The 20,513-nt window shown below is 44.6% G+C and overlaps 1 protein-coding gene across 1 annotated transcript in view; it reads left to right on the top strand.

Moving 5' to 3' along the window:
* LOC147717789 (complement factor B-like) overlaps nucleotides 1-20,513 on the top strand; it is a 321,681-nt gene that overhangs the window by 235,297 nt on the left and 65,871 nt on the right. The gene's annotated exons all lie outside the window — the stretch shown is intronic.

The raw sequence follows: 20,513 nt of genomic DNA, 5'->3' as shown, positions 1-20,513 counted from the left end.
CGGACCAGCCCACTCTGCACCCGCCGAGCCCGGCCCGTGCCCGAGTGATCCAAGACCACGAGGACGTCCCCCGGCGACTGGGACCTGAAGTCCAGGGCCCAAAGACCCTCCTCGACGAACCAGACGCCGCCTGTAGACTCAGAACCAGGGGCCCCACAAACGCGACCAGCTGAGAGTAAGCTTTTCCGACACCCAAAGACACCCCTGCACCCGGCGCCCTGCAGCCCCCTGTGCCTTTCTTTGGGGTACCTACCTGTGCTCCAAGATCCCAACTTACCTCTCGAAGTGGTGGTCGCCCCTGAAGAGTCGGGATCGGGAGGCGCCTGATCTGCGGCCTCGCAGCCGAAACCCGACACTGTGGAGCAGCTAGGCTGGAGGCTCCTGACGGGCGGTGGTAGCGGCGGAGAGAACGGAAGCCAGCGCGGCCATCACAGGTGGCCCAGGTCTGGAGGTGACAGGCAGAAGATTGCTGCCGGCTGCGGTGAGAGGCCGCTGAGAGACTTGTGAGTGTGGACCAGGGCTGCGGTGAAGCCTCCATCTTGGTGCTGCCGTCGCTTGCGGGCCCTGTCGCCGGAGCTGGGTCCCGGCCGGATCATTGTGGCGGTGAGTGTTGGGCGAGGCCCCGCTGAGGATAGTGGCAAGACCTCGCCGGCAGTGCAGAGTGGAGGTCGGCAGTGGATAGACTTTTGAGGAGGTGACTCTGGTTCAGTCGCCATATGGCCTAAGTGAAGATCGCGGGACGGGACGGCGGGGATCAGGCGGCCTGCAGCTGAGAGGCGTGGCAGCAATGGGTGATTGGGAGACTCAGCGGCTTGGCGGTGTTGCTGCAGCGGAGTGAGGAGGGGTGGCCCTGTGGCGAGACGAGCACGCAGGGCGACGGTAGGCTTGGTGGAGCCCCCATGCAGAGCACATACCTAGGGGCGCAGGTGTGAGAGGCCCCCTGATGCAGTTTTTGACTGGTGTGGACCCTGCAGGCAGGAAAAGGTGGGCCCAGCGAGCTACGGACTGGACTGTGCACCCCGGGCGACCGGAGCGCGACCGCAGCTGGGGGCCCTGAGGGCGGAGGCAAGGGTGCGGCAGCGGGCAGCAACGGACCTTGATTGTGGAGCGGGCACATCTTGGATGCATGACGTGGAGCGGCTGTGGTGCCAGGTGCGGGAGCTGTGGGTTCGGAGGCCTGAGTGTGCGCCTAGTGATAGGTGGAGCTGTTGCAGCCCTGGGGGTGCCTCGCGTGGGGAGGCCATCCAAAGATTCACAGAGAGCTTGTGGCGACCTCCCGGACACTGCTGTTGAAGTGGAACTCATTGGGGGGGAGTGTTGGCAGCCTCGCCGTGGCGAGAGTACAGCGGACGTACAAGCCTGGTACTTCAGCGACGGACAGATCTGGGCAGGACAGGGGCCCGGGGTCACTGCTGGAGGTGGGGACAGTGTATTTGTTGGCCTGGTGCAATTTGGATCGAGGCCAGTCTGTGGAGAGCGGCGACTTAGGGGGTGGGCGATGTCCACTTCCAAGGGGCGCAGAGATGAAACCGTGAAGGATCTCTTCGCCAAGGTCCAGGAAAGTCAACAGCTAGACGCTATGGCATCGGCCGCGAAACAGGAGTCGCCAGAACTCGAGTTCGGCTCGGAGCCTATCACTAATGCCTTTTTGGAGTTCTTGTTCTCGTCTCTGAGAGATGATATACATACCCTAAAGAAGGAGTTCACCAGTGAACTTAGAGAGGTCAGACGGGACGTGGACAACATTGGGGAACGGGTTGCTGAGCTTGAAACGAAGAGTGATAATGCAGACACTGAGCTAGCGGCTTTGCAACAAGAAATCATGCGGCTCCACCACCAGCAGGTCGACCTTCAGATCCACCTAGAGGATCTGAAGAACAGATCTCGGCGTCATAACATACGGATTCGCAACGTGCCACTGAACGATGAAAGTAAAGATCTGTTTCGCTACGCAAGGGAACTTTTCAATCATATCTTGGGGCGCCCACTTGAATCAGATATGCGTTTGGACAGGGCCCACCGTGTAGGGACCTTGCGGGCCCCCTCGGGACCCCCCCAGACATTCTGGTCTGTATATAAGACTTTCGCACAAAGGAGGAGATCCTACAGAGGGCCAGACAGATGCATCCGTTGTCATTTCAAGGGCAGTCGCCAGGCCTTTTCCAGGACCTCTCAGCCCTTACTTTGCAAAAGCGCAGGCTCTTCAGCCCGGTCACGGCCCATCTACAGCAGCAGAATATCTCTTACAGTTGGGGCCACCCATTCCGCCTAATGTTTAAATTGGAAAACAAGCTGTATGAGTTGCGATCAGTTGCGGAGGCCTGCCGAGTATTGGGTCATTGACCCACCTGCTGAGGAACAGGAGTTGGAAAGCAAGGGGGCTGACTTGGAGGATTCCAAGGCTCGGTAGCGTTTGCAGGGTCGATGGCGACGGGTGAAGAAGCCTCAGGCGGCCGTGATCGCTGAGGGCCAGAGAGCTGCGGTGGAGATGGCCGCCTTGGACACACACACCCAGACCGGCTGAATTATGTGGACTACTTACACCTGCTGGTCTTTTTTTGTCACTGTTGGGGTCGTCGGCGGGAGGGGTAACTGCTGTGTATTGCATGGACTACTCCATGGCACCACCTTTCCGATCATCTGAGGATGAAGGACAATTTGAATATGTATTGATTGATTTGTTTTGGGATTTTAGTTGGGGTGGGGTAGTTGGGGGGGGGGGGGGATTCTGTTGGGAGGGCCCGGCACACTGTCCATGCCTGATCTTGGGGCGCAGGGTCTGTCTCGTTCACTACACTTGCAGATGACTAGGTTTCATGGGCACGGTCTGGTCTCTTGTGCGTGATGCCTGATACCAAACTTAAAGTCCTTACGCTCAATGTACGAGGGTTGAACAACCCGGTGAAGCGCTGGGCTGCCTTTCCTTCCTAGAGCATTCACAGGCCAATATTTGCGTCCTGCAGGAGACACATCTTTTACAGAGGTATTGTCACCGCCTCAGGTCCCGCAGTCTCCCACTGCAGTTTTTTTCCTCCCCTGCCACAAAACCCGCAGGTGGCCCAGAGGTTTCAGGGTAAGGTTCTGCAGAAGGGGGCGGAGATAAAGGGGAGGCTATTGACGTACAGGTTCTCCTTGGGCGCCTCCCTGTTCACCATAGGCTCTGTGTACGCTCCCAATGAAGGTCATGAGAAATTTTCCACCTTGCCCTTAGTGAGGCCTCTAATACAATAGACCGCCATGGTCTGCTGGGTGGGGATCTCAATTTTGTTTTTGATAACACACTGGATAGGTCATGTCAGCGTACCTCTCAGTCGGGAGCACTGTCTGTGGAGAGGCTGGCCCGTTTGCGGGAGGTAGGTCTGGGAGAATCTGTAGCGTTGCTTTCATCCTGGGAGCAGAGAATACACCTATTACTCTAATGCACACAACACGTATGCGCGATTAAATTATCTACCCGCATCCCCTTCACTTCAGGCACTCACGACCAGTGTTGGATATATGTGCTGCGTCCCTTTTGGACCATGCGCCAGTGACCGCTGTATTTTACCTTCTGTCTCTTTTGCGCGGGAGATGGAGCTGGCGACTGTGGGATCCTCTGCTGCACCGTAAGGAGGTGGTGGCTCGACTCAAAGGGGTTATAACGGACTATCTTGCATATAATGGCAATACAGACACATCGTTGGCAACGCAGTGGGCAGCATTAAAGGCAGTGTTGCGGGCGAGCTTATTGCGATATCGGCGGCAGACAACCCCGAGCGCGCACGCAAGAGGGAGGAGCTCACACAACAGAAGAAGGAGCTAGAACAAATGCACCAGCGGATGGGGGGCCCCCGGGCTTGGAAACAACTCAAGGCCATACTGCAACAAATGGTTGCGTTAGACCAAGACTGGGCGGAATATGCAGCTTTGCGGTTGAAACACACGTATTATACTGGCGGAGACAGGTGCGGGCAACTGTTAGGTCACAAGTTGCGCGAGGCGTGACAGCGGCAGAAGGTGCAGGAGATCCTCTTGCAGGGAGGTGGACTCGTTGCAGAGGACGCTGCCATTGCTGCTGCTTTCAGCGATTTTTACGCCGCTCTTTATGCTGGGTCCACCGTTGAGACTTCCGTGGGGGAGTCTTTCCTTGCCTTCATCCCTCTTCCAGTGCTCACAAAGGAGCAAGCAGACCTTTTGGACAGTGAAATTAGGCCGGAGGAGGTCATTTCGGCCATTTCGCGTCTTAAGCTGGCCAAGGCGCCTGGGCCGGATGGCTTCTCTGCAAGCTTTTATAAGACGTTTTGTTTACAAGTAGCCCCCCTCCTGACAGCCCTTTTTAATTATTTTACGGAGCCAGGTGCGAACCCCGGAGACCTGCTGGATGCCACCATTTCCGTCCTTCCCAAGCCAGGGAAGGATCGTTCACAAAGTGGGGCTTACCGCCCTATATCTCTGCTTAATGTCGACCTTAAGCTCTATATGGGCATACTAGCAGCATGGCTTGCGCCCTTTATGAGTGGTCTGATTGACCCAGATCAAGCCGGGTTCATTTCGGAACGCCAAACCTTTGACAACACGAAGAGGGCCCTGCACTTGGTGGAGAAACCCACACGTATGTACGGGGAATTTATGTTCCTGGCAATAGATGCCGAAAAGGCATTTGATCAGGTTCACTGGCCTTATTTAGAGCGAGTTTTGGTGAAAGCGGGAATGGGGGAGAAATTTCGTACTTTTGTTATGAACTGCTATAAATTCCCAACTGCGACGGTCCAAGTCAATAGCTGCACCTCCCCCCGATTTCCCATTGAGCAGGGCACGAGACAGGGGTGCCCATTGTTGCCCCTGCTTTTTGCTCTATATATGGAGCCTTTAGAACAGAGACTGAGGCTTGATCCGAAGGTCCAGGGTATCAAATTTGGCGGCTACACGCACACTATAAGTTTGTACGCAGACGATGTGCAACTCTCATTGTCTCATCCACGGGAGTCGTTACCGGCATGTCTCGAGTCCCTCGATGCGTTTGCACACGTGACAGGTTTTAAGGTCAATATGTGCAAGTCCATGGCCTTGGACCTGTCCCTGGACAGGCCCACACAGGAATTCTTGCAGGGGGCTTTCCCTTTCCAATGGGCGACTGACGCAATCCCGTACTTGGGGATTCAATTGGCACCTACTCTCACTGACACAATTCGTATTAACTAAGCACGGTTACGCCAGAAAATCAGGCATGAGTTGGGAAGGTGGCAGCATTTCCTGTTATCCTGGTTGGGGAAGGTTGCGGAAGTGAAGATGACGATTCTTCCTCAGATTCTTTACTTGTTCCACACCATTCCTTTGCGGCACCCAACGGGCTGGATCCGTCAGACTCTGGCTCAGTTTATCTGGAATGGTAAAAAACCACGGACGAAGCTCCGACTCGCGACGCTCCCGCCCCCGCCCCCCCCCCCCCCGAGAAAGGGGGCCTTGGCTTTCCAGGTTTGCTTCTCTACTTTCAGGCTGCCCAGCTGCACTTTCTTGTAAGTGGAGCAGGTGGGAGACGGAGAAACATTGGCTTTTCCAAGACCAGGGGGTAGCGGGCCGTCCGCTCCAGGAGATCCCCTTTCGCCGCCGGCAGCATAGACCCCCCCAACCTGTATGCATCGTACATTACCAGGGTTCCTCTGGATGTTTGGGATAGCACCAACGACAAACACAAGCTCACCTCCTTTCCATCGCCTCATACACCACTGATGGTTAATCCAGATTTTACCCTAGGGCAAGACTCCGTGGCTTTTGCAAAATGGCGGCCGGGTGTCGGTTTTTGTATCACTTATACTCGGATGGAAGGGTGTTGTCGTTTGCGTCCTTTCGACAGGCATATGGTTTACCGGAGTTGGAGAGGCACAGATATCATCAGGCCCGACATTGGGCGCTCAAAAACTAAATACGCCCCATGGCCGACAGACACTTGTGGCCGTATGAGTACTGGTTAATCACACGTAAATCTGATAAACAGCTTATCTCAGACTTATACAGAATGCTACAGGCCAAGTACACACACACATATACAGTTCAGGGAAGACACGCTGGGAGAGTGAGTTGGGTCGGACATTCAGCCACAAAGAAAGGGAAGATATCTATTACAGGGCCCGTCATTCTGCATACCATATGGGTTTTACGGACACCCTCACTAAAGTCGCCACATATTGGTATTATACACCGGAGAGGCTACACAAGATTGATCATTCCAGGGAGACAACCTGTTGGCGGGGGTGTGGGGAGACAGGCACGCTGGTCCATCTACTCTGGGATATTGGAAGCAGGTCTCGGATGAGATTGATACGCACTTTGACACAGAGATCCCACGGTTCCCTTCGTATGTATTACTAGGTTTGCCGACTCCTATTACATACCCGCTGCGTTCCCGTAGGGGCCGACTAATAGCTATTGTACTGGGTTCTGCTATCCAGAATGTTCTTTCGCATTGGCGTACGGCACATGCTCCCACATTTCAAGGCTGGCTCCATCGTTTGTGGCATGTGTTGGGAATGGAGAAGCTCTCCTTGACGTTGGGGGGGAGAGCACTAACTACTCTGAGTTGTGGCAGCCCTTCCTGTCTTTGCTTGCTTCAGAGTTCTGGGAGGTTACCTGCCCTCGCTATTTGCGCCTACTACGCTTGTCTGATGTGGAACAGCCAGGGCAGGATTAATGGGACAGGGACCTTATTGGAGGGGAACGGTGGACTTGGAACTAGGGTGGCGGGTGGGAGACGGGGGTTTGGTTGGGTGTTGTTTTTTTTTGGGTGTTTTGGGTTTTTCTTTTGTTTGATTTGGAGGGTACATATTTACGGAGCATCGATTCTTGGGCTTTGCCCTACTGCGTGATATGGCTTTATTTGTTTTCTTATTTGAGCTTTTCACCTTGCAATGTACTAAGGGTTTTGGGACTCATGGTCCTGTGCTGTGTCTGCTTGCGTCTTAATCTGCCAATAAAAAGATTTAATTCTAAAAATCATACGAAATACTGAAACAAAATTACTTAGCTGTTTTAAGTTGAGACCCCAGTGCTGGACCTAGGATCCCAGTACTGGATTACAAAAGTAACAAGATCGTACTTTACCTGCAACCTGAATTTTCTCCAATTGGATAACATTGCAAGATTTCTGTTGAAAGGTTTCTAAGTGTGAACTTTTAAAATAGCTTTATATTCCTGAAAAATCACTGCAATGACTAAAACGTTTTAGTAAATTGTTTTCAGCTTAGACCCCGGGACTGAATCTAGGATCCAGTCCTGGAACTACCAAAGTAATCTACAAAGTAATCAACTGTGTTTATGTAGGAAAACCCATTGAGCTCAATGCTAAATTGTGCCTACTGCAACCCCTGTAGCTATTGTGTTTACAAAGTTTATTGCCTTTCTGTAAAGTACTCATCTGAGACCTCTCATATTGCGAACAGTATATTTTGATACCTGTTGGTTCTAAAAATAAAACAACTATATCTTTGATATAAAAACAATTGGCCTGGAGTTCAGTCTTTGAGTGTGTGAAATCTTTTGCTGACTGAGTGTGTACAACAAATGCTTTACACTGTCTTCTGGTACTGCCTTACTGCTCGACCAAGCTACCACTTTAGAGAGTAAGGTCACACCTGGCTTTAACCTCTGTTATACCTCTGGGGTTTGTGGACTCCATACACTCTGTACCTTATTCTGGTCCAGTATATATAGAGCCACTTTCTCACATTTGTTCAATGTTGAAGGATACAGTGTTCCAAAATATTGTGCACCTTATCTTTGTTTCCTTGAAACTTGTTCTACATTTTTCAAAAACATTGTCCCTTAACGGGGGTAATAACACTGAGAACGGTCTAGCTGTGGCGGACCCAGTTGTAACAGCTTTTAATTTTACAGGTTTAAATGAAACCAAGGAGGTTGTTATAAACATCCCTCCAAACTTAAGGAGAGCCATCACTCTAAAACTTATAAAACACAGCCTAACACCAAGAGGTGGTAGAGCAGTTTTCATGACAGAGGCACACAAATCCTTTCAGGCAGAGGTATTCTATTCATGGATTGTATTCCCAAAATCAAATCCAGTAACAAAAGTATTTCACTTCTTTAAAAAAGATGAACCACGTGAGAAATATATTCCTTTAGAGGATATTGAAATTCCACTCACATACCAGGAGCATAATCTCTGGTTTAAAGGCGCCCTAAAACATCACAAAAACATTACCAGGCTCGGTCCACTAGGCAGACCAGGAGCAACATGGATGATTCTTGCCGGCTACACACCTCAGCCTGACATCAAAGAGATGTCAGACGAGGAATTACTTACTCAACTACAAGAGTGAATACAAATAAATGTACAGACAATTAGTCCAATATGTCATGCAGACTTTCACAGTCCAACCACCAATGACCATTCCAAATCAACCCCTCAAAAGGGGTATACACTAAACATTACTCCACAGACTTTACACGCAGTCATGGGTAAAATGCCCACAAAGCCTGAACAAATTCCATTCTGGTTAGCTCAAAAAAGTACTCAAATCGAAGCAGTATTTCCAAATACTAGCCCTTATTAGAAACACAGAGTCCTAACAACCTGTTTACCAATGGGGATCACACCACAACTGACAGACTGCACCACTTGGGTCACAGTCTTTGCTGCCATCTATACTAAAACACATGGTGTTCCGTCAATTGCAGTAGTACCAGATGTCCTGAAACAAATTCAAAACGAATATAGGGCAGAGCCTGCTCTGAATTAAGGTATGAAATTACTGAAGAACTTCAACCATGTCTCAACAATAATATTATCTAATATTAAAGGGGAGGCAGTATCAGTGGCGATCCGCCAACGCTTAAGGGAATTTGATGTAACAGAACATCAACATGAACTACCCAGAATAATAGAAAAATCATATGCAGAATTAGGCAGAGACAGTTTGGGTGGAAAACATTTGAAGTCAAAACTGTCTGAAGGTCCTGAGAAGTACTCTATTAAACAAAATCCTTCATCTTCTAAAAAGAAGTGGGAAACTAATAAACAAAATTCAAACGTGAAACGCTCTCAATCCCGAGGTAGGCCTCCTCAAACGGAGTCCTCTAAAAGGAGGCATAACCTCATGAATAGGGATAATTCAAGAAAACCTGACAGAGATCAGGATAATTATACACGTTCCTCTCATACTTTTCAGATATCGTCACAGACAGAAAGAAGAGGACGGTCAGATCACAAAAAAGAATGCGTGAAGTCCAAAGACGATCAACATGTTCAGAAAAATAAATCAAAACTTCAATTCACCAAAAAGAAGGTAGTAGGTCTGAAGATCTGACATGCAGAGAATACTGTGAGCACAGCTCAAGAATGAAGAATAGGCTCAGACAATGCTGTACAGTGCAGCAGAAGTAACAATAGCTTGCCAGAACCTGAAGAAACTTCTGGAGATAGTAGAATTGAATGAGTACATCACAGTCGAGACTGTAGACACCAGGGTTAGTACTCCACAAAAGTTATATGAAATAACACTCCGGATGGAGGGAGATATACCAAGAAAAGTGAAAGCACTCTTTTGGGAGAAACTTTTAAGGGGTTATGATATACTTCTAGCAGAACAGGACTGGCCACCAAAATCTGTCAGGGAGTGCCCACATGGTGAGGACATCATTATGCCAGCCTTCTCCAACCATATTCCAATTCACCTAAAATATACTTATGCCAGGAAATGGGCAGTTGGCCAGGCCCCAGCATTTTACAAAAATCATGTAGGATGGGATGAGGACTCACCTCACCACAAAATACAGCGAAAAAATCAACCTACTGCACAGGCTGTACCCATTAAAGCAAGAAGCTAAAAAGCAGGTCAGGGAGATCTTAGATCAACTTGAATACCAAGGCGTGATTGAAACATGCACCTCCTCAATGAACAATTCTTTGTTTCCTGTATCCAAACCAGACAATACATATCGTCTAGTTTTGGATTACAGACACTTGAACACTTGTTCCAAAACATTTGCAGTGCACAATCACTCATAGTACAGCATTAATGAATAACATTGTATGTAAAAATTATAAAACCACGTTGGACATTTCAAAAGGTTTCTTTTGTCAAAACATAGCACCTGAAAGCAGGTACTTAACAGCTTTCTCAATAATGGGGACCCTGCATCAATTTTGTCACCCACAAGGGTTTCAAGAACAGCTGGGGGTGATTCTCAGCAAGGGTAACAGAGTTACTACAAATTTATGATGACGAGGCATTGTCATCATAAATTGATGACATCTATCTGACAGACGATGACCTAGATAGGCATTTGAACAGGGTGAGTACCATTATACTGGGCTTCGCCTCTGAGGGCTATTTCAAAAAATCCAGAATTGCCCAGCTCAATGTCCTTTTCCTAGGATAAGAGCTTTCAAGTGAAGGCAAAAGCCTGGCAACTAACTTTTTAGAAAAGTGTGCGCTGCTCCAACTTCCAAAAATGCTGAAAAATTTACAATCCATCTTCGGCTCCCTAAATTTTGGAAGAACTTACATTCTAAATTACGCAGAAAGAGTTAAACCTCTCTACAAATTAATCAAACCTGATTTTTCAACAAAACATTGGACACAGGAACACACAGATATCCTGCGTTCACTCCAAGCTAACATGTTAGCAACAAAACACTTACAAACATACGTAAATAAACACATTTAGTGATCCAAATCATTTCGGGTCAATGCAGATTCACCTATTTACCATTTAATGAGGGTGAAAAAGTACCAATAGCATACAAAATCACATTTGTATACACAAGCAGAAATGTGCTTCACTTCAACAACAAAAAATACTGACAGCAGTTCAAACAGCTGTAGCAAAAGAAAGAGCACTAGCTCAGGCGAAACGCATTATTGTCGTGACTCCAGTACCAGCCTTAGAGGCGGTTACAAAAGTAAGCATTCCAAATGCAAAAGCTTTACATCCTAGATGGATACAATGGGTTAATTCTCTTGCTGCAACAGATGTTGAACATGTTTTTGATCCTGATTTAAAAACAAAAGCGTTCCTGCAGTATGAACATAATTGTGCTCTGCCCACTGAAATTCCGCCTCTCGATCAGTACGAGTTTATAATTTATACTGACAGATCAGCACAACCCGCTACAGGGAGGTAGCAAGCTTACAGTGCAGCGTGGCAAACGTTAAAGGTCGCATCCGCGTTGGTAACTTCCGACCAAAGGTCACTAAAACTCAATCTCTAGGAGATTGTACTGTCAGCGAGCTGAGCTACACGCATTCAAACTGGCACTTGAAAGTACAGATTGCGAATTCCCCACACTTATAGTGTGCGATTCCTTTTACTGTGTTCAGTCATATAATGAATATTTACAGAATTGGCTTCAAAATGGATTCAAAGATGCAAAAGGTGGCACAATATAGCATAAAACGCTTTGGGAACAAGTAGTTCAGTTGAGAAGCGAACTACCAAAAGCTCACGTGATACACGCTGAGTCATCAACTTGATGGCATTCACGTTGCAGGGAATTCATTGGCTGATGAAACCGCAAAAGGGATTGTTCAGACGGCTTTCCTAGCTGTGATCACTCGTTCAAAAACGAGAATAGACACTGAGATATTGATGGCTGTCAATGCTTCAAGCAAAGGCAGTGGTGCAGCTTTACCAAAGAAATTTTCACTCAAGTACTTTTATGTAATTGATGCGAACAACGTTCCTTTTGCTCGAATCCCTGGAGTGTGGGATAGGGTAATTCCAAACATGGAACGTAGATTAGGACTGCTCCGAGCAGCACACGAAGGGATAGCCTCTGCCCATGCAGGTGTTTCTGCAACAGTATCTTTACTAAAACAAAGATATTGGTGGACTGGCATTAGGAAACAGACCAAAAACGATGTTTTGGAATGTGAAATATGCCAACAGATGAAAGTCTCCACAGTGAAACGTCCTGCGCAGACACCCCTGTTGATTTCAGACAAACACTGTTTGGGTGATGGGTGGGTCAAACATCTTTATGGGGTCCAACGCTCAATAAATAATTTGCCAAGAAGTTCTCTAAGGGGGGTCACTCAATATGAGGTCTTATTTGGGACACGAAGGTGGGTCCCTGATCCCGATTGTAAAGGCACAGTGGTGGAAAATAAAACCCTTTGATATCAAAGATTGTTTGGCTGTTTTACAGGATCTACATGAACTAAGATCGAAACAAAGCAATGCGTTCCTGAAGCCAACCATCACCTGGGGAAAAACGGCAGTCCCAGCAAGGCCTGTCTGGATCCCAAACGTTGGGGATCTAGTCAGAGAGAAGATTGCAGACAAGAAGGAATTTGAACCTTCTTACAGACAACTAGTACCTGTCTTAGCCGTCCACAGAACAAGAACAGTACTTCTGCTGCCCCTTGCTGGAAAAATGGAGAAAAGATTTGTGTCAATCGACCTCATCAAACCACACTATGTGACCAATACCTAAATAGTAGGTCCGGTGGACTCCGACCTAGTAGCAGACGCCCTCCTCTCGCTACTATCCAAGAGGTTCAGACTGACAGACTCATAACCATCGAGAATTCAGCAGTAAGAGATGAAGGACTAAGCAACAATGCTATGGAAGTCATCCCTCTTGAAACTGAAGTACCAGTTTGTCCAGATGCACCTTTTTACACCAAAGTAACACGTGATCCACTGGTTCCAGCAATTTGGACGAATCCTGATGCAATTCCAGCAATTGACCGAACTGCTTCTGGCTACTTCATTAACTTTGATACGTTTTCTGAGGATCCAAGTGAGCCTGGAATGACGCCAGCCCTAAAAACTTTCGAACAACGAGTACAAGACTTTTTTCATTTTCTGATACATACTTATCTGGTTTCACCATGGATTGAACTATGAATTATTTATAAAATATTTTTCTTCCTGCTTTGGCTAGCTTTGGTAATGACTCTTAGCGTGCTTATGAATGGCAGATACATTCGTTTGGACTCTGAAAGTAAAAATGTGCCCTTACTTTTAAAGCCACACAAATATTCCCATTGTGAAGCAAGAGACTTGTCAGCCGTGAACATCATAGCCGTTCCTATACAGGATGGTACAGTTTGGGACAAAACCGATTTCAACATATTCGGCCCGACAGAACTTTTGAAGATTCCACATTTGTTTAAAATTTCATAAAGTGACTTTATTACCTCCAGTACCTATTCTGATGATTGGGACTTTGAGACTGTTAATAACATGATGTCTGATCTAGAAAGGTCTGCTGCGTTCTTCAACAATGAAAACTTAGAGGGTTCATCAGACTACGAACAGCTTTATTGTTACAACCACTATGGTCCTCATTGCTTGCATAAATCTGCAACACCTAGACATGTGTTTATGTTTAACTAATGGGAACATTGTCCTACACCACCACAGGGTAGTTCAAAAACTTTTGCAAATAGGTTTCCATATTTTTCAGGGTACAATACTTCTGATCAAGAAACATTTTTCTATAGAAATGTAAACAAAACATCACAGAAAAATATGTTAACTAATACAAAACAGATGTATTCTGCAGCCTTTATTGCCCAACTGTCTAGACACAAAATCTGTCTGGGGTTCTAAAGATTGGCAAGTGCAGGGGATAGAAGCTTTGTTTATAGCCTGTATCACCCCACAGCAAATAATGTTTTTGAATGATACTGTGCAACAAACAACTTGCCTTGGATTAGCCAAGATCAAAGACATGAACTCACCTTCTGTACCAACACTTACAAGTAATAGCACTACACAGGGAGCGGTTACAGTAGACACAATACTACAAAACAACAGATCAGGTCCTGATAGGGAAAAATGGTTAATATGGCCCACAGACACAAACATCTGTCAAGAAAGATTCCTGAATAGAATACAAGGCTTTACTATCCATAGGTGGGACCCACGTTATGTTGAATGACAGCACCCGGGGGTAGTAACAACATACAGTGTAGGAAAGTTGTGCCTCGACTGGTTACAAAAATCTACATTCGAGCATGTGAAACAACACTTATCTTTACTTAAAGAAGACGCAGACCGTAGGGATTTCTTGCTAGGACCAAGAAAACTGGGTAAAAAATGTTTCATATATGCTGACATTTATGCTGCTTATAATGAAATATGTAAGGTTTCACAGGCAGAGGCCGCAGAAAGAAATCGCGAGCTTGATCGTATTAACTTGGGGAAATATCTAACTGTGGTCGACAATGGGTTAACAACTTTGTCATCCAGAATATATTCACTGGACAACGTTGTATTCTCTGCCATTGACATACTGGAACAAGATTTAGCCATGTTACAACAAGGCCTATCTCAGTTACGTTCTATTATGTTATTAGGCTGGAAGCTGCAATCCTTGCGTGCAGGCTCTGTGGCTTGGCGTTTTATCAACACATTGTCTCTGTTTTCAGAATAGAATCTCATGGATAAACAGATCGCACTGGCACAAAGGGGAGCAAAGTATACAGTGCGGAGCATTGAAAAACTGGAAAAATTACCATTTACAGTAGCAGAAAAACCACCTACAGAATGGCTTATCCATGGCAAAATAACTCTGCCTGTCACTACTTTTCATTTTCAGTATTGCCTCAAACAAATGCAAGCATGCAAATATGAAAGGGTGGCTAAATACAGATGTTGGAATGGGATTCGTGAAGTGTTTCTAAGCGGTACACACTGTGAAAATGCACTGAACGATTCACTCATATGTCAGGACATTTCTTTACACGGGGCTTTTAATGGTTCTGTGGCAAACTTGTCCTGCCACCTGCAGGGTACACCAGCTGCTGCGATTAATCCAACGTTTGAGCAACTTTCTAACGGGAGTTACCTCATGTTGAATGATCAAAGCTGCTGTGGAGGACGCCCATATCTGGTAATTGTTAGCTCCAGGGCTACTTGTTGTATGCAAGTATTGTTCCCCCCAAATAGACAGTCAGGGAGTCACCTCTATGGCCTTCATTGAATATTTCTTTTATATGTTTTGATACTTTAAGCAGAATGAAAGACATGCTTTTGCAACAGACCGGGCCTTTGACCTCGGCCAAAGAAACCTATGTTCTAAAAATTGCAAGCACTTCGGCTGAGATCCAGGCTCTAATACGTACAACCTGCCCTATACATTTCGTAGAAATGATGGGACGTATCTTAAACATGTCCAATACGAGCGGTATTGTACATGTATTTAAGATCTTATGTTAAGGACTATTAAGACCTTTTCAGGCGGTCCTCAGAATCATTCCAAACTTTGTGCATTCAGTGTTTGGTGGTCTACCATTAATTCTAGCACTCGTTGCAGGAATCCTGTTTCTATGCCTACTACTACGCTTTGGAAAGCCTATCCACTGGCGTCACTCCCAGCAACTTGGAGAAACCTCATGAGGCATTGAGGTAGTCTGCCTGGAAAACTTAGCCTAGCTCCAAACCTTAGCCTAATTCTCCAATTTACCCTAACACATACCCCAAATGCCTAACACTAAAGCTATCAGTGCAGTGGTTTATAGGCAGTCAGATTTCAATGTAGTGGACTTAATGCAAAACTATGGGAATTATACACCTCTCTCATATGAAGAGTTTTTACTCCATTTCTTGAACATGTGTTCCATATCAGGCATCCTAAGCCAACTCACGTAAAGTAGCTCCTTGTACAAAACAAACTAAATAGAGGTAACCTGGAAATTGTAGTCAGAAGTGTAATTTTCTGTACTGACCGCTTGCTAGAAATGAAACAACGTAACATATATTGCATAAAAGTAACTTGTGTGTTTGCGTTTCTTAATGGTACTCCTTTTAATGATGCTGAAAAGCTGATTATACACATCAGGATTCAAACCACTGACCACTTGTCAAATACTGATGCCTGCAGTTGATCTGTCAGTCAACTGAGGCACTTGAACAAGCTTGACAGTTTGAGGTTATAATACATAGAAACCTACAATCACAGTATAAAAACCTGTCTCTATTTTCCTAAATACAGCTGAATTGTGATGTTTATAATTATCCGTAATAAGAAAATGATGTAGCATTGTAATTGTACTAATATTTTACAGTTGAGTTATGACATCACAATGCCTCCTGCAATAGCAGCTGTTAAAGTGAAGGGCAGGTCACACAGAAGCACTGCAGCTGCAGTTTAAACAGCAGAAACAAAAACTGTCTTTTCATTCTTATATTCTGTTTTTCTTAAAAATAAAAACTTATCAGGAGAAAGTAGAGATTCATGACAATGTGTTTATTGCTTGCACATAGTTCACTGCAGGAAAAAAATTAATCTCTACATGTTACTAATCTTTCTGATCTATAGACCTTTTGAACCCCCATTTACATTAAACTGATTGTAATAGTTTTTTTACAGCAAATTACTAATTACGTTTGGTGTGTTCAAATTCTCACTACAGATTCCACTTTTATCCATTATGTCTACAACTATACTATGTATTTAATATGAAATACTATGTAATTATTATAAGGAATAAAATATCCTATACAGTGGATTAAAAGGATATTACAAGTCACCTGATTATAATCTGGGATATTGAGGCATATCAATATCCTAGTCAAAATTTGGAGAGACAAACTATCAAAAGGTAAGTGCATACACGGAAGTATAGATTTATAGATTTACTATTCTTAACTCCACATCTATGAACCTTGAGAATATAACTTAAATGTGGCATTAGGTATAGAAAATCTATACATACTCATCTTTCTATATTTTGTCCCTTGAAATTTTGTCCTCGATATTGGGGTCCCATGATATTCGGTATTCAATATTAAGGAACCAAATCACCCAAAAAACTCCCATAGGTGCCATATCAACAGAGGAGCATACATTCACTCCAAAATCACAACTTGACATATTCAATAGAACAACTGCGTGAACACTGTGCAAAAACTAAATAAATCACATTTATGAAAAGTATATAAACGTATTCCAATGTCATAATATTTTTATAGCATCAATGATAAAAATAAATGTATTGAACATCACATCACATAATATAACATATTAGACATAACCTCAGAAGAAATTAAAAAAACATAATAATTAGTCATTAAAAGCTTACATATCTACCACATAATGTCACTGTACAATTATGAACTAATATGTCATGTACACTTATTTAGTGTGGGCAGATTGTGAATACAAAATTGTCGCAATGTATTGGTGGGGTACGTTTATGCTATCCACATTCTTCAATACAATAATTCATTTATTCTCAATGATTATGTAACATATCAATTGTCATTTGTAGCACTTACAAATAATCTAAAGACAAAACCAAAAAAAAACAACATACATAAAATAAACATTATACATACATGAACATATATAAACATACTTATCTCAATTTTTTTATCCTTATTATTAAACATATTTTTATACTCGCTAAACTTTTTTTTTTTACACCAATGATACACCCTTATGTTTTTGTACAAAATCACATGATGGTACTAAATTATTCCCACATATACTTCAAAACTTTGTTCGTTGAGAAATAAAACTTTTTTTTAGATATTCACTGGCTATTTTAAAGATGTCTCACTCTACATCACTTATTGTCTCTCCATACAGTGTCAAATTGCAGGACCCATTCAACAGTCTCCAACTGGGATGATGTAATCACTCAGTGGGAGAATAACGGACACACAAAAACATATTGTTCTATCGTACTAGCAGTTCTTTTATTATGTGGTATGTTACACCAATGAATGGGATTTCTGGTCCCAAAGTGTTGAATTAAGAAAAAGCAACAACAACAAAAACTGAGGTTCTTTTAGGAAAGTTCACAGTCATGGGAAGTAGTCTTCCTCTGTGTGCTCCTTTCTCCCCTCAGGATATGGCAGGACTTGCTTTCCTCTTCTCCTTGTCTTAATGAGCAGCCACAGAGGGGTGGAAGTACGTTTTACCCTAAAAAAACACAAAGAGCAACAGAACGTAAGACAAATTGCTCAGGGACTCATGGATTAACCCCCACCCAAACACCCTGGTTGTTGTGTTCCATGCTTTGTTATTTGGAAGTGGTTTTGTGCAGTTTTACAGTCCCCACCACCTCCCTATTGTGAAATAACAGAGGAGAGGTACTTGCCTATAGCCACGGCCCTCCTGGGTCATGGCAGGAGGAGTCCAGCCATCCTCTCTCCTTGAGACAGTTGGACGGGCAGACGTTGCCTCTAGGCTGTTCTCCGTCATCTGCTTCGGCTGGAGTTCTTGTTTTCAGTCACGCCTTGTCCACGCTGGCTTCCGCTGCTGTTTTCTTCTCCTGGCTCCTCTTCCCAGGCTCCTCACACTCACCCTCCACGTTGTTGCCTCTTCCCAGCGTCTCCTTCCCACGTAGCTCCGAGTCTCTTTCTCTCTCCGCCCTATGTGTCCGCGATGTTTCTAACGACGCAGCAGTCACATGGTTGACGTCTCGCTCTCCTGGAGAGCTAACCGCCTTTTCACCTAGGTAATCCAACGCGGCCATCTTAGGTGTCCCGCTCGCAGGATTACAGAAGGAGTACAAATAATCTCCTTATAGGTGATAAGATACATAGACCTATTAATATGATCTCCTTTATTTCAGTATCACACACAGTACAGCAGCCAGACAAGTGATCACTGCATTAGGAATTAAAAAATCGAATTTTCTTAAAAATTATTAAAATTACCTTGCATTGTGCTTTTGAAACACTCGCCTCCTGAAGAAACAATTAAAGAAGAGGTGTTTTCTGTTCTCCTGTCCAGTAAATAAAACACAATGATATTTACGTTGAGGTTCCTTAGAGAACTTAAAAGTGACACGAAACGAGAGCCATTGGCATAGCTGTAAGTTATCATGGCAAAATATCAACAGTTTCATCATGGGCCACGGGACAGCACACCTGATGGCGGAAGGAGAAAACTGAAAGGTTAGTTTAGAAAACACATGAGTACGTTCTTGCATATTTGAAGTTAACCATTGTAGTGCTGCATCACTAAAACCTATTTCCCTAAGTCTGGTCATCACGGTGTGAAAGATCACAGAAAACCTGATAAAACCAGGGTTTTGGCAATGTCGCTATCCGCCTTCAATTGCAAGTCACCAACACAGACACGAAGACATGTATGTTGTGTGGTTATCATCATGTATATCTTCAAATTCGAAAAATAGGTGAAGTTATTTCACTACAGTTTGTTTTAGCACCTTTCTCACAAACTATGTTGGCTTTCTATTTTTAGGTTTGACGCGTAATAGTGCGTAATAGAGCTTGCACCAATATAATGTACTCTTTCCATACTCTCATGGGCTTTTGCTTCAGTCTCTTCTAGCCATTGGCTTTATTTGCTCAGGAATCCTCAGCCTTTGAGACATTGTCAGTCATATAGTGGATCAGCCCACAAGACTATTTTTGTTTCACCTTCATTTTCTTGGCTGTTTGGTGTATCCTTCCTCTTCCAAGGCAATGGAGGAGGGACTATTTTGCAACTGAAAAGTAACAAACATTGAATTCTTTATCTTACCCATGTAAACAAAGCAATTCTTATTGTTTTGCAATGCAGCAGGCATTTTATTTTTTTATGGCTTTTGTCAGCATCAATCCTACTGGCTTTGCAGATGTAACCTTTACCTAGAAAGGTATAGAGAGGCCAACCTTCTCTATGAGAGTAGCACGATGTCTGAAAGTTTGAATAAATAGCCTTTGGCAAAGCCAAAATGCCTCGACTTTAAGATCTATCAACTATGCCAATGCCTTTTGATCATGCCGTGTGGCATTGGCATTCCTGTACAGAATGAGCAAAAGAAAATGAAGGTACAATGATGTGGCTGTGTCATTTTGCACCATGCACACATATGTCATAACATATGCATGCACATCCTTCCTGATGTATGTACATGACATGGGTGCCATTTTATTTTTCGTTTAGTTATCAGAGATGGATCATTACATTAAAAAAATGAACATAAAAAGCATGAGAGAGATTTTATTTCTGAAGCAGAAGGGGGCTTTTATTTCTAAAGCAGAAGGGTCAGCAGCAAATAGATGCCTGGCCCTCCCAAAAAAAAATGAAAAATAGGACTGATAGGAAAGGGCAAAGGAGGATCAGGTAAGGAAAACGTGTCTGGGGAAGCAAGGGATAACAAGCGGACGGAGAGAGCAAAAAGGAATATGATAGAGATGCACACAAGGGAGAGAACAACACTGGGCAAAGGGAGAAGCATAAGTTCCAGAACAACATGGAGCACTAAGGAGAGAACCATACGAATGAGAGAGATTAACAAGGAGCATGGAGGGGAGAGAAGAACAGAAGAATATGAGGGAGGCAGCTAGAAAAAACATACTGGAAAGATCACGAAAAAAAGTAGTTCCCTAAAAGTAAGCAGTTGAAAAATAAACATTAAGAGGGTATGCTGCATGGGAGGTACACTTAAAAGATGGCAGAGGCAAGCCATTCGATAAAAAGTAAGCAAATGAGAGTGAAAATAAAGCCAACCAATGGTAGCCTATTGTTGAATTAACTTATGATGTAGACCATCAACAAGGATTCTCCAGCAATCTCTGTCCAAGGCTTTTCTTTTAATCTTACT

The sequence above is a fragment of the Lissotriton vulgaris genome, chromosome 5 (genome assembly GCF_964263255.1).
Source record: "Lissotriton vulgaris chromosome 5, aLisVul1.2, whole genome shotgun sequence".
In the NCBI taxonomy this organism is placed as follows: domain Eukaryota; kingdom Metazoa; phylum Chordata; class Amphibia; order Caudata; family Salamandridae; genus Lissotriton; species Lissotriton vulgaris.
Note: the sequence above shows the minus strand (reverse complement) of the source record. Positions and strands in the feature narration are given on the sequence as shown.